Source organism: Vulpes vulpes, chromosome 13 (genome assembly GCF_048418805.1).
Source record: "Vulpes vulpes isolate BD-2025 chromosome 13, VulVul3, whole genome shotgun sequence".
Classification (NCBI taxonomy): domain Eukaryota; kingdom Metazoa; phylum Chordata; class Mammalia; order Carnivora; family Canidae; genus Vulpes; species Vulpes vulpes.
The window spans coordinates 84,748,425-84,760,624 of NC_132792.1; the positions used below are offsets into that span (position 1 = coordinate 84,748,425).

The following is a 12,200-nucleotide window of genomic DNA, read 5'->3' on the forward strand; positions in this document are numbered from 1 at the left end:
ATAATGAGCACCCTTTTGCGTACTTATTGGCCATTTGTATCTTTTTGGGGGAAAATATCCAAGTCCTTTGCCCACAAAATATATAAATAATTTTTACTGGAATTCAGGGGAACTCATTTCTTATAATTCTTTTATATAAAAATACTTTCATCTTATTACAGGCCAGTGTCCCTTGTCAACCCATATCGATTTGGGACATATTGAGGAAAAATATAAAAAATATAAAGAAACCATAGGCAAGTCAAACTTATTCATTACCTACATTTGAGCAGTGCACTGAATAGTTTTCATGGCAAAACACCAAACAACCAAATCTTAAAAACCATATCCGGCCAAAGCTGGGAGAGCTCCAAATTCACTCTAAGCTGAAGCAGAAGCTAAATGTCATCATCACAGATTAAACCTCTGAAGTAGGGATCCCTGGGTGGCGCAGCGGTTTGGCGCCTGCCTTTGGCCCAGGGCGCGATCCTGGAGACCCGGGATCGAATCCCACATCAGGCTCCCGGTGCATGGAGCCTGCTTCTCCCTCCGCCTGTGTCTCTGCCTCTCTCTCTCTCTCTGTGACTATCATAAATAAATAAAAAAAATTAAAAAAAAAAATAAACCTCTGAAGTATTAAAATAAGTGATATGTTATCAAAAATTTAATTAGGATTATAATTTGACCCTTAAATATTTTAGTAACCAATATTTTAAAGTTTGACGTTACGGTGAAGGAACAAAATTTATCAATGCTGTCATCTGTGAGATCACATTTGCAGGTGCTTTGCCACACATTCACGTGACTAAACTGTCACCAGCACATTGAACAAATGGCATTCATCTTTTATGAACGACAGAATATAATTGGGTTTTCAGGACTGACTTTTATCAAAGGAACTGTGCACCTAGGAAAATCTCAAAAATATCCTTTATCTTCAGCTACCAAAAAATAGTTGACAGACCACAGTAAACATCTGGCAAGCTTCATATTTTTTTTAAGATTTATTTATTTATCTGAGAGAGAGAGAGAGAAAGCACATGTGGGAGGGGCAGAGGGAGAGAGAAGTATAAGCAGACTCCACCCCCACTGAGTGCGCAGAGCCCCGGGGGAGGCTCGATCTCACAACACTGGGATCAGGACCTGAGCCAAATCCAAGAGTCGGGTGCTTAACCAACTGTGCCCCCCAGATGCCCCAGCAAGCTTTATATTTTAATGTTTAGTTTCTATTGGCTCAAATCTATAAAGAATGGTTTTCTTCTAAGTGGTCTTACAGCATCTATTTTTAAGTTTATTCGAAGGAACAAAATGTATTTGAGATACCTAGCTTTTCTCTAATTTTCTTTTTTTTTTTTAAGATTTTATTTATTTTAGAGAGAGAAAGACACACACATGTGTGAGCTGGGGGACAGGCAGAAAGGGAGAGAGAATGTGTCAAGCAGACTCCTGGATGACCTTGGAGCCCATTACAGGGCTCAATCTCAGGACCCTGAAATCATGACATGAGCTGAAACCAAGTCAGTCACTCAAAATGACTGAGCCACCCAGGTGCCCCTCTAATATTTCTTTTCTTCCTACTATTGACACACTTCACTGTACCTATTTGGATTAAAGATAGCTTGTCGTGGATTTATTGTATGCTGTTTTGGAATTATTTTTCTTTGTGGAATTCAAGATGGCCAAGTTGACATTATGATTTTAATACCACTCTCATGAGATATAAAGAGTTTTCAAATAGAACTTTTTTTTTAATTATTTTTTTTTTTTTTTTTTTTTTATTCATGATAGTCACAGAGAGAGAGAGAGGCAGAGACACAGGCAGAGGGAGAAGCAGGCTCCATGCACCGGGAGCCCGACGTGGGTTTCGATCCCGGGTCTCCAGGATCACGCCCTGGGCCAAAGGCAGGCGCCAAACCGCTGCGCCACCCAGGGATCCCTCAAATAGAACTTTTTTAAACAAGCCTCTTGGCCTAAAGAGAATATTTGTAACCTAAATCAAATGCAGTTGTTACAGATTATTTTGATTAGTGATAGAATTGCAAGGACAACAAACAATTCTGAAAAGATTGGAATCATGATGTAATCACTATCTATCCTATTACCTTATGTTAGTAATTAAACTTTTTTTTTAAAGATTTGGCTTATTTATTTGATAGAGAGAGAGCACAAACAGGGGGAGCAGCAGGCAGAGTGAGAGAAGCAGGCTTCCCGCTGAGCAGAGAGCCTGATGTGGGGTTCAATCATGTATCATGACCTGAGCCTAAGGCAGACACTTAACCGACTGAGCCTCCAGGCGCCTCAGTAATTAAATTTTTATGAGATTTCTTGGCTCCAAAAATATATAATGTTCTTTCTAAAATTAACTATCGAAAACACTCTCATTTAAAGATTTCACAATATTCATGAATATTGCAGCATTTACTCTGGCAATTATAAATTTATGGAGCACTTTTCATTGGCGGAATTTCAACACAGGAAGTACGTAAGGAGATTTTCCTCCAAGTTATATTTAGAATGCTTAATTATATTTGAGAGGGTATCTTCAGATAATAACAAGTCCAGGCCACGGTTATTGCCATTAGTATCACTGTCACACTGATCAGATGCTTGGGAACCTGTGCATATACTTGATCACTGAGAAGCAGTATCTCAGGGATTCTCGAAAAGTTGCTCCGGAAGCACTGGGCCGTTTAGCCTTCCAGAGGCTGAAAGCAAAGTCGAAGTTAAATAGCAGAGTTGGGCTGAGCCCCAACGCTGTAGTCGAATGCCATTGCATCCCTGAGTTATGCATTATTTATCTCTAAAACAGCTGAAAGATAGAAATGAGAGCTCTGTGAGCATGGGGATCCCAGGCCTGAGTGCCATTAAATTTGGGGGGCTGTCATTTCCATTTTCTGAAGAGCAATGATAGTTAAAAAAGAAAGCAATCAGAGGCAAAGTTTATTGGAACTCAGCTAGATCTACTAACGTTACTCCTTACCTCAGTAATTTCAGATGCTCATAATGGGTGGCTATTTAATAGACTCTCTGTTGAGTTTACTTACTGAGTTCTCACCATGTGGCAGCCGCTCTCAGCACCTCACAGGTACTCACCCATCCAGGCCTCACAGTGATCCATGGAAAAGGCACTTCTATCTTATAAAAAAGTTTGCCTTTTCACAAACTTGGGAACCAAATAGAAAGAGGTGACGCAATTGCTCAAGATCCACAGACATGGAGCTGCAGAGCAGGATCTAAGCTGGAGCCCTGCTGACACCCCCACGCCCCGAGGGGGGTGTGTGTGCGAGTCCAGCAAACATGAAGGGATCCCACGAGGAGTGTAAGATGCCCTGTTCTCTCCAGGCCCAGGCCTGGGGACTTTGACCCACGCTTAACGCCCAAGGGGCAAGCAGGTGCAGGGAGAGGCTGAGCATCCAACAGGGCAGCTGAGGGACACAGGGCTAAAGACAGCAGGGAAGGGAAGAAATGAGAGGTAAAAGAGAACAGATGGAGGAATAAAAACAAGGAGGTGTGATGGTTTCTTTAATTAGCATGGAGAAAAGAAAAGTTTACCTTGCTCATGGAAGAACAGGTTGAAAAGACAAAATAGTTACTAAATAATCAAATTGAGTTAAGGATACATTTTCTTTATAAAACATCCAAACAGAAAAAAAAATACCCAAATCGTAACATAAAGCATGAAAAATTATTAGGGAGTTCACACATCTGCAACCTTCACTTAGGTTAAGAAATGGAATGTTTTCCACACCCAGAAGCCCTGCTCAAATCCTTTTAATTTTATCCACTCATCCCCGCCCCCCCAGACCCCTCCCCATTATCTCTAAACTGACTTCTAGAGCGATGGCTGCCCCCTGTGTGCTTGTCACCAGCTGCTCCTCCACCTTCTCTGGACACCAGCTGGTCCAGCATAACCTCAGAGCAGAGGATCTTGTTGTGGAAGTGACTGCCGATGATGCCATGAGGTTTTATCCCTGGACCATTGATAGTAAATACTATTCAGCAGGTACCAATCCATGTGTGGTGCCAAACAAATTTCTAATCACCGCAGAAATCATGGAGTCTGTCCAAGCATTTGTGGTTTACTTTGACAGCACTCAAAAATCTGGTCTTGATAGTGTTTCTTCATGGCTTCTGCTGGCAGAAGCATGGTTACCTGTAGTCATGATCTTGGTCTGTGACAGAGTGCGCGGAAATGGTGTAAACCGGCAAAAAGCTCAAGAATGGTGTATCAAACATGGCTTTGAATTGGTAGCACTCAGTCCAGACGAGTTGCCTGAGGAGGAGGATGACCTCCCAGAATCTACAGGCATAAAGCGAATCGTTCAAGCCTTGAATGCATACGTGTGGTCCAGCGTAGCGATGAAGAATGACAGGAACCAAGGCTTTAGCCCTCTTAGCTCATTGGCTGGAGCAAACCATAGCATTGGGTCAGCAGAGACGTGTCATTCAGAGCAGCCCCATTTGCCAGCACCTGCTAGGACTGAACCCCTCTTGGAGCATCGGGGTGGTGCATCTAACACAACAGACGCTCAGGCTGATAGCTTCGTGGATCCCATGTTAGATATGGATATTCAAGAATTAGCCAGTCTTACTACTGGTGGAGGAGATTTGGAGAATTTTGAAAGACTCTTCACAAAGTTAAGAGAAATGAAAGACAAGGGTGCGATGCTCCCTCATGAGCAAAGAAAGTTGCATGCAGGCAAGGTGGCCGAAGCCTTCTGGGTGGCAGTTGGGGGAGACAGAGATGAAATTGAAGGTCTTTCATCTGATGAACACTAAGTGATTCATGCTAGGGTCTGACTGCCTGAGATACTTCCCTGCTCCACCCAGTTCTATTTTGCTGAACTTCCCATCATCATGTCGGCCACCTGACTTAGTTCTGGGGCCCCCTTACTTTTAGTTTTTAGTAGGGGATAGTAGGGCTTTTCTCCCTTGGTATATTTTAAGAGAGTGAGGAGTACAACGACAACAAGGAGTGAGAGTTTTTCAAATACATCTTTTCCAGGAACAGGAGTGAAATGAGGCTCAGCGGCCTGTGCGATTTGCCCAAGTTGAAAGAGAAGGCCACCACACCATTCCGGGTCCGCCTTTTATGTAATGTCCTCTGCAGTTACACTCGATTACTGCAGATCAGGAGCTCGTGCTACCTTTCCTCGGGCTTCTGGATTTTCTGCTTTCAGGGAGCTTGCTGCTCTGAGCTTCGGTGCTTTCAATGGCAGGAAAGGGAGCAGCTGCTGATATGATTTGTGCTGTAGTCGAGGTGGGGCCAGAGTCAGTGGACCTCAGGTTAGTCTCTAGCTGAAAAATGCCTCTGGACATTTCATCTGAAATAGAGGGTCTCAGCTCACACTAGAAGCTGTTGAGAAACAAGTATGAATTTTTTGACGATGATAGAGGAGGCAAAGGTGTCCTCCTCTGCTATAGAGATAAAACAAACCCATCTACCTTGCTGGATTGCTGTTGTGGGGGCACAGGTAGGGATTTTTGTTTAAGAGAGAGAAGGGAACTTCAGGAATTCCCTGTTCTGGGCCATTGAAGCAGTATGTGATCGTAACCGGAGGCTTTTGCATTAGTCGCACCAAGAAGAAACTGTTCTTCCTTAGAACTCTTGAGATGTCAGAGCTTTGCCATCACACTTTATAGCCTCAAAACAGGGCAGTTTTCCCCCTCTTTGTCTCTGAGAGCCAAACAGATCACTGCCAAAACTGTCATACTGCAGTGTGGGTGAGCCAGGAAAGGATGTGAATGGTTAGGCAGTGAAGCTCTGAGGACCTATGCTACTTCCAGGGCTGGCGGGATGAGGCAGGGGCAGCCTGAGGGGAACTGATTGCCAGAGGGAACGTTTCCAAAGGAAGGGAGGAAAGAGAGCAAATAAAAATCCCTATTTCTGTGTTTGTAGATACTTGGTAATGCATGCCATTAACCTTCACCATGGTGGTCACTGCCCCGGTTCTAGACTGGTGCCCCATGGCTCTAGACTGACTGGATGGTGCTGGCTACGAACTAATCCTGGCCTACCATGGACTGTGAACTCCTTCGGTTACCAGCAGAAACAAGTTTCAGATGCTGCTCTGTGCACCGCCTTCTAAGCACTTCAGAAAGAATGGCGGGAAGACTGGAATGTCTCAGGTTCTGGACCAGGGCAGCCACCAGGAGGGAAGGTTTCAGTGATTGGAGCCCTCAGGAAGAGCCATCATCACAGGCAACTTTAGCAGTTACCTTGCTTGGTGACTCTTTTTTTCCCTCTTCCTTTTCTTTTTTCCCCTCTTTTAACTATTGTGAAGGTCTTTGAGATGGTAGTTGATCACCATCCCATCATTGTTTCTTTGAGGTGACATTAGCTATTTATTAAGAATATAAGGGAAGTTGGCTCTGGGATTGCAAAATGAAAGGCAGAATGTTCTTCTTAAAACATGAAGGGTTCCAAAAAATACATCAGGTCACATGGTTAGGAAAGACAGACTAGAAAAAGCTGTGAATGTGATTTTTGTGGATTGAACAAAGCCAGGTGATTAAAATATGATTTATTTATAAAGTAAAAAAAAATAAATAAACTGACTTTCAAACACCAAAGACTAGTTTCGCCTGTTTTTAAATTTTAAGCAGATGGAATCATATGGAATGTGTGCTTCACTCTCTGGCTTCTATCAATGTTACATCTGTGTGAGTCACTCATTTTACAATAGGTGACACTTGCTCATTCATTTTTGTTGCTGAATAGTATTTTCATGATATGAATATACCACAACTTTGCCTATCCATCTTGAATGCTGATGGACACTTGGGTATTTTCTAAATTGGGAGTTTTTACAAATAATGGTGTACATAATGTGTACATATCTTTTGGAGTGAAATTGCTGGATCATAGGTTCTGTGTGTGTTTGGCATTAGTAAATATTGCCAACTATTTTCTAAAGTGGTTGAACCAAATCTCCAAGAATATTGTATGAAAGTTGTGTCACTCTATGTGGTGGAATAATGGTCCCCCTGTAAGGATATCCATTGTCCTACTTCCCAGAACCTGTGAATATATTACTTTACATAGCAGAAGGGACTTTACAGTTATGATTAAACTAAGGATCTTGACAGAGAGGGATTACTCTGGATTATACAGGTGGGCCCAATGTTATCGCATGAGTCCTAAAATGTGGAAGAGAGGGAAAGAAAGTCAGAGGAGATGTGACCATGAAGGGGATGGTCATAGACAGGTAATGCTACTGGCTATGAAGATGAAGGAAGAACACACGAGCCAAGAAATATGGAGGTCTCTAGAAACTAGAAGAAGCAAGGAAACGAATTTTCCTATAAATCCTCTGGAAAAGAAAAAGGCCCTGCTAAAGCATTGATATATCCCAGTGAGACTTGTGTCAGACTTCAGACTTCAGACCCACAGAACTGTAAGAGAATACATTTGAGTTGCTTTAAGTCCCTAAATTTGTGATAGTTTGTTATATCATCAACAGTAAAATAAGAGACTCCACATCCTCAACAATATTTGGTATTTCAAGCTCTCTGCTATTCTGGAAGGTGTATTATAGTATCTCATCATAGTTTTAATTTATATTTCCTTGACGAAAAATTATAGTAAGCACCTTTGCATATGTTTCTTAGCCATGTGGATATGCTCTTTATGATGTCCCTGTCTATTGCCCGTTTTCCTATTGACTGTCCTTTTCTTATTGATTTGTGTAGTTCTTTGTATATCTTTGTATTTATATTATCTTCCACTTTATAGCATGTGTTTTCCCTCTCCTAATAGTGTCTTGGGATGACAGAACTTCTAAGATAGTCCAATTTATGGACTATTATCTACGGCCAATTTATGCATGGCCGGTGTTATTATGTCTGTTTAAGAAGTCAACCCTTACCCCAAGGCCAAGATATTCTTCAAGAAGATATTTTGAAGGTTTATTGTTTTACATTTCATATTTGTATCACAACCCCTCTGGAATTGATTTTTATGTATGGAGTGAGGTAGGGATCAAGTTTCTTTTTTCTTTTTTCCCCCTCACATGACACTCCAGTTGACCTAGCTTTCTATTACAACTCTACAGTGTCTTTCTTTTACTACTTTACATTGTTGCTGCTGTTATCAGGCAATTTGTACATGTGTGAGTCTGTCTTCTGGACTCTTTATTGGTGTATTTGTTATGTCTAATCCATTACCACACACTCTTAATTTTTGTAGCTTTAATATATATCTGGACATTCAGTAAAGGATATTCATCTCATTTGTTCATTGTCCTTCAAAATTATGGCTATTCTTGTCTTGGCCTTTTGCATTTCCACATAGACATTTCTTTTTTTTTTTAATCTTTTCTTAAGACTTTATTTATTTATTTATTCATGAGAGACACACACAGAGAGAGGCAGAGACACAGGCAGAGGGAGAAGCAGGCTCCATGCAGGGAACCTAATGTGGGACTCGATCCCAGAACTCCAGGATCATGCCCTGGGCTGAAGGTAGCACTAAACTGCTGAGCCACCCGGGCTGCCCTCCACATAGACATTTCAAATCAGACTGTGAATACACACACACACACACACACACACACACACACACACACACACACAAATTGCTCAGATTTTTTTTGAGAATGAATCGAATCTGATGCAGTTGACATCTTTACAAAATTGAGTTTTCTAATCCATGGCCTTGATGTAGCCTTACATTTTACTTAAGAATTTAATAAATTTTGCTCAATAATGTCTTTCTAGTTCTCTATGTAATGGTCCTGCATATCTTTAATTGGATTTATTTCTAGGATTTGACTTTTTTTAAGATTTTATTTATTTATTTGAAAGAGAAAGAGCATGCATAAGAGAGAGAGAGAGAGAGAGAGAGAACAAGCAGAAGGAGAACCAGGCACTCCTCAGAGTAGGGAGCCCAACATGGGACTTGATCCCAGGACCCCAAGATCATGACCTAAGCCAAAAGCAGACACTTAACTGACTGAGCCACCTAGGTGCCACTAGGATTTGACTTTTTAAATGATATTATAAATGGTATTATATTTTTAGATCTATGAATTATTGAATACTGACATACATAGAATTGACATTGTGTCTAGTGACTTTACTAAATTTACTTCTTAATAATTTATTTGTGGATTCTTGTATTTTCTGCAGATACAATCAGACCATTTATGAATAATGACAGCTTTACTTTGGAAGAGGCACATTTTATGTAGGAGAATGTGGAGAAATTGGAACCCCTATACATTACTGATAGGAATATAAAATGGTGTGGCTGCCTTGGACAACAGTTGGCAATTCCTCAAAATGCTAAAGATATAGTTACCATGGGATCCAGCAATCTCAATACTAGGTATATAACCAAGTGAACAGAAAGCATGAATCTATACAAAAACTCGCATGTAAATGTGTATAGTGGCATTATTCACAATAGCCAAAAAGTAGAAAGCACCCAAATGTCTACAGCTAATGAGTGGATAAATAAAATGTTTACCTACATAATAAGATATTATTCATCCATAAAAAGGAATGAAATACTGATAGATGCAAATCTTGAAAATATTATGTTGAGTGAAAGAAGCCAGCCACAAAAGGCCACATATTTTATGAACCCATTTATATAGTACATCCAGAACAGGCAAATCCATCCAGGCAGAGATTAGTGATTCTCTAGGCCCAAGGTTTATGGGGGTGGTAATGGGGAGTGACTATTAATGAGTACGTTTCTTTTGAGGATGATGAAGTATTCTCAAACTAGATGTGATGATGGTGGTACAACTCTATGAAATAGTTTCAAAACCATTGAACTGTACACTTTAAATGGATCACTTCTATAGAATATGATTTATATCTCAATAAAAGTATTAAAATTTTTTTATGTGGGACCTTGAAAGCTTAAAAAAGGAGCTAAACATAAACTAATGTTTTGTAGTATAATAGGTGAATTGGGAGATTTTTGGCAATTCTTATTTTTTCTTTTTACTGTTTTGGATTTTTATACATGTATTTTTAAAAAACATTTGTGTGTATTTTAGAGAGAGAGTGTGTGTGGGCGGGGGAGAGAGAGAATCCCAAGCAGGCTCCATGCCCAGTGCAGAGCCCAACACAGAGCTTGATCCTGTGACCCCAAGAACACAACTGGAACCGAAACCAAGAGTTGGATGCACAACCAACTGAGCCACCCAGGCACCCCTATACATTATTTTTATAACTGGAAAAATAAAAAAAGAATATATGTCACAAAGAGGTAGAATTTCTCCCTCTTCAACTCCCCCCAGTAGCAACAATAAAAACAAACAAACAAAAACACTAGGAACATAGTTTGAAGGAGCAAAGAGTTGGCACCTGAGTTCAAGATTGTCTTAACCCAGGATAACTTGGCTTGAAACAAAAGTGTTAGGTGGTGGTAAATGGCAGTTAATGAAGCAAAGGGCATTTGGTGGAAAGACTATTTATATATACTTATAGTCTTTATATATATATATATATATATATATATATATATATATATATATATATAATTGAGGTAACTGGCATACAATATTGTATCAGTTTCAGGTGTGCAACACAGTGATGAGACACTTGTACACACTGCAAACTGTTTGCCACACTAAGTCTAGTTACTGAGAAGATGCTATTAAGGCACATGTTTGGGATTTTCACGGAATTAGTACAAGCAAAATATTAGAAAGATAGTTTTTGCATTCTTGGCCAGAGTGAACTGAAAAAGACTGATTAGAAAGTTGCTAGTGTGGTTTGAAGTGGTAAATACTCTGGTCAGGATGCTTTGTGAGAAAAGAGTTGAAAAGGTGATCCTAAATGTTTCAGTGGTTAAATCAGCAGGGAATAGCAAAGGCCTAGTTGGCAAGAGCTTACACGTAAAAGGACAGAGGCTCTCCCGATGCCAGAGAAATTGGCTGAGGAACAGTTTTGATGGAAAAGTCGTGAACATGATGATATACGAATGCTATTAGAATGGGGATTCCAATGTTTGAATTTCAATTCCCCTACTTGTGATCTGACTTTTGACAAATTATTTAACCTCTTTGAGCTTTGGTTTCCCTTATTTTAAAAATGGTAATATAAGGGGCGCCTGGGGGGTCCATCATTTAAGTGGTGTCCACCTTCAGCTCAGGGGGCTGGGGGCTCCGGGGGGTCCTGGGATAGAGCCCCTTGTCCCTGCCCTGCTGAGCAGGGAGCCAGTTTCTCCCTCTGCCCTTCCCCTCCCCCCTGCTAACCTCTGCCCCTACTAAGCTCCTCTCCCCCCTTCAAATAAATAAATAAAATATTTTTAAAGAAATGGTAATACCAGTATCTACTTCACAGTTGTTTTACGGGTTAAAGCAGGAAGTACATAAAAGCATTCAGCAGGATACCTGACACATATAACTCAAAAATATAGTTGCCAAATACACTATATTACCATTGGGGGGAATGAGGTGGCGGGTACACAGGACCTCCTTGCATGTATTTTTTTTTTTTTTTTGCAATTTCCTGTAAGTCCGTAATTATTTCAAATTAAAGTTATAAAATGTATTAGCTATCATGTGTACGAATTGTTTTGTGTCGTTGTGTTAATTCTTTTTAAAATTTTTTATTTTTTCATCAAGTGAAGTAAAGACCAGGAACACAAGCAATTGGTTACAAAGAGTTACCCAGAAGTGAAATGAGAATGGAAGCAATTTCTTCTGAACCATAGAGCCACCATAGAACCACAAGGCAACATTCCTGTGAAGTGACCTTGGAATCAATGTATGAGGGGCACCTGGGTGCCTCAGTGGTTGAGCATCTGCCTTTGGCTCAGGTTGTGATCCTGGGATCCTGGGACTGAGTCCCACATCAGTCCCGCTCCCCTCCCTGCAGAGAGCCTGTTTCCCCCTCTGCCTATGTCTCTGCCTCTCATGAATAAAAATAAAATCTTAAAAAAAAAAAAAAAGACTCAAGGTATGGTTTATTCGCTGAGTTTATCTGGGTTTCAATATGCGGTTCACCTATGGTATTTTCCTGGTTCAACCTGACTCATCCATCCAGATTTAGAATAATAAACATTTCCTCAGCACATACTCTTGTGGGGTAGGCTCTTGAACATTGCTTTGAACTGCAGCTAACATTTTCTGCATTTTAAGAGAAAGGCACACATTAATACTGCTATTTTAATACACTTATTGCTTGCCATTCTCACATCTTAGTATTTACAATAAAGTTAAACCTTGTGAAACAAATTGTACAGGATGCTGTACCTCGGC

General features: G+C 40.5%; 1 pseudogene; it reads left to right on the plus strand.

Moving 5' to 3' along the window:
- Nucleotides 1-1,735: 1,735 nt before the first annotated feature.
- On the plus strand, nt 1,736-5,901 carry LOC140595070 (alpha- and gamma-adaptin-binding protein p34 pseudogene; annotated as a pseudogene).
- Nucleotides 5,902-12,200: the final 6,299 nt, after the last annotated feature.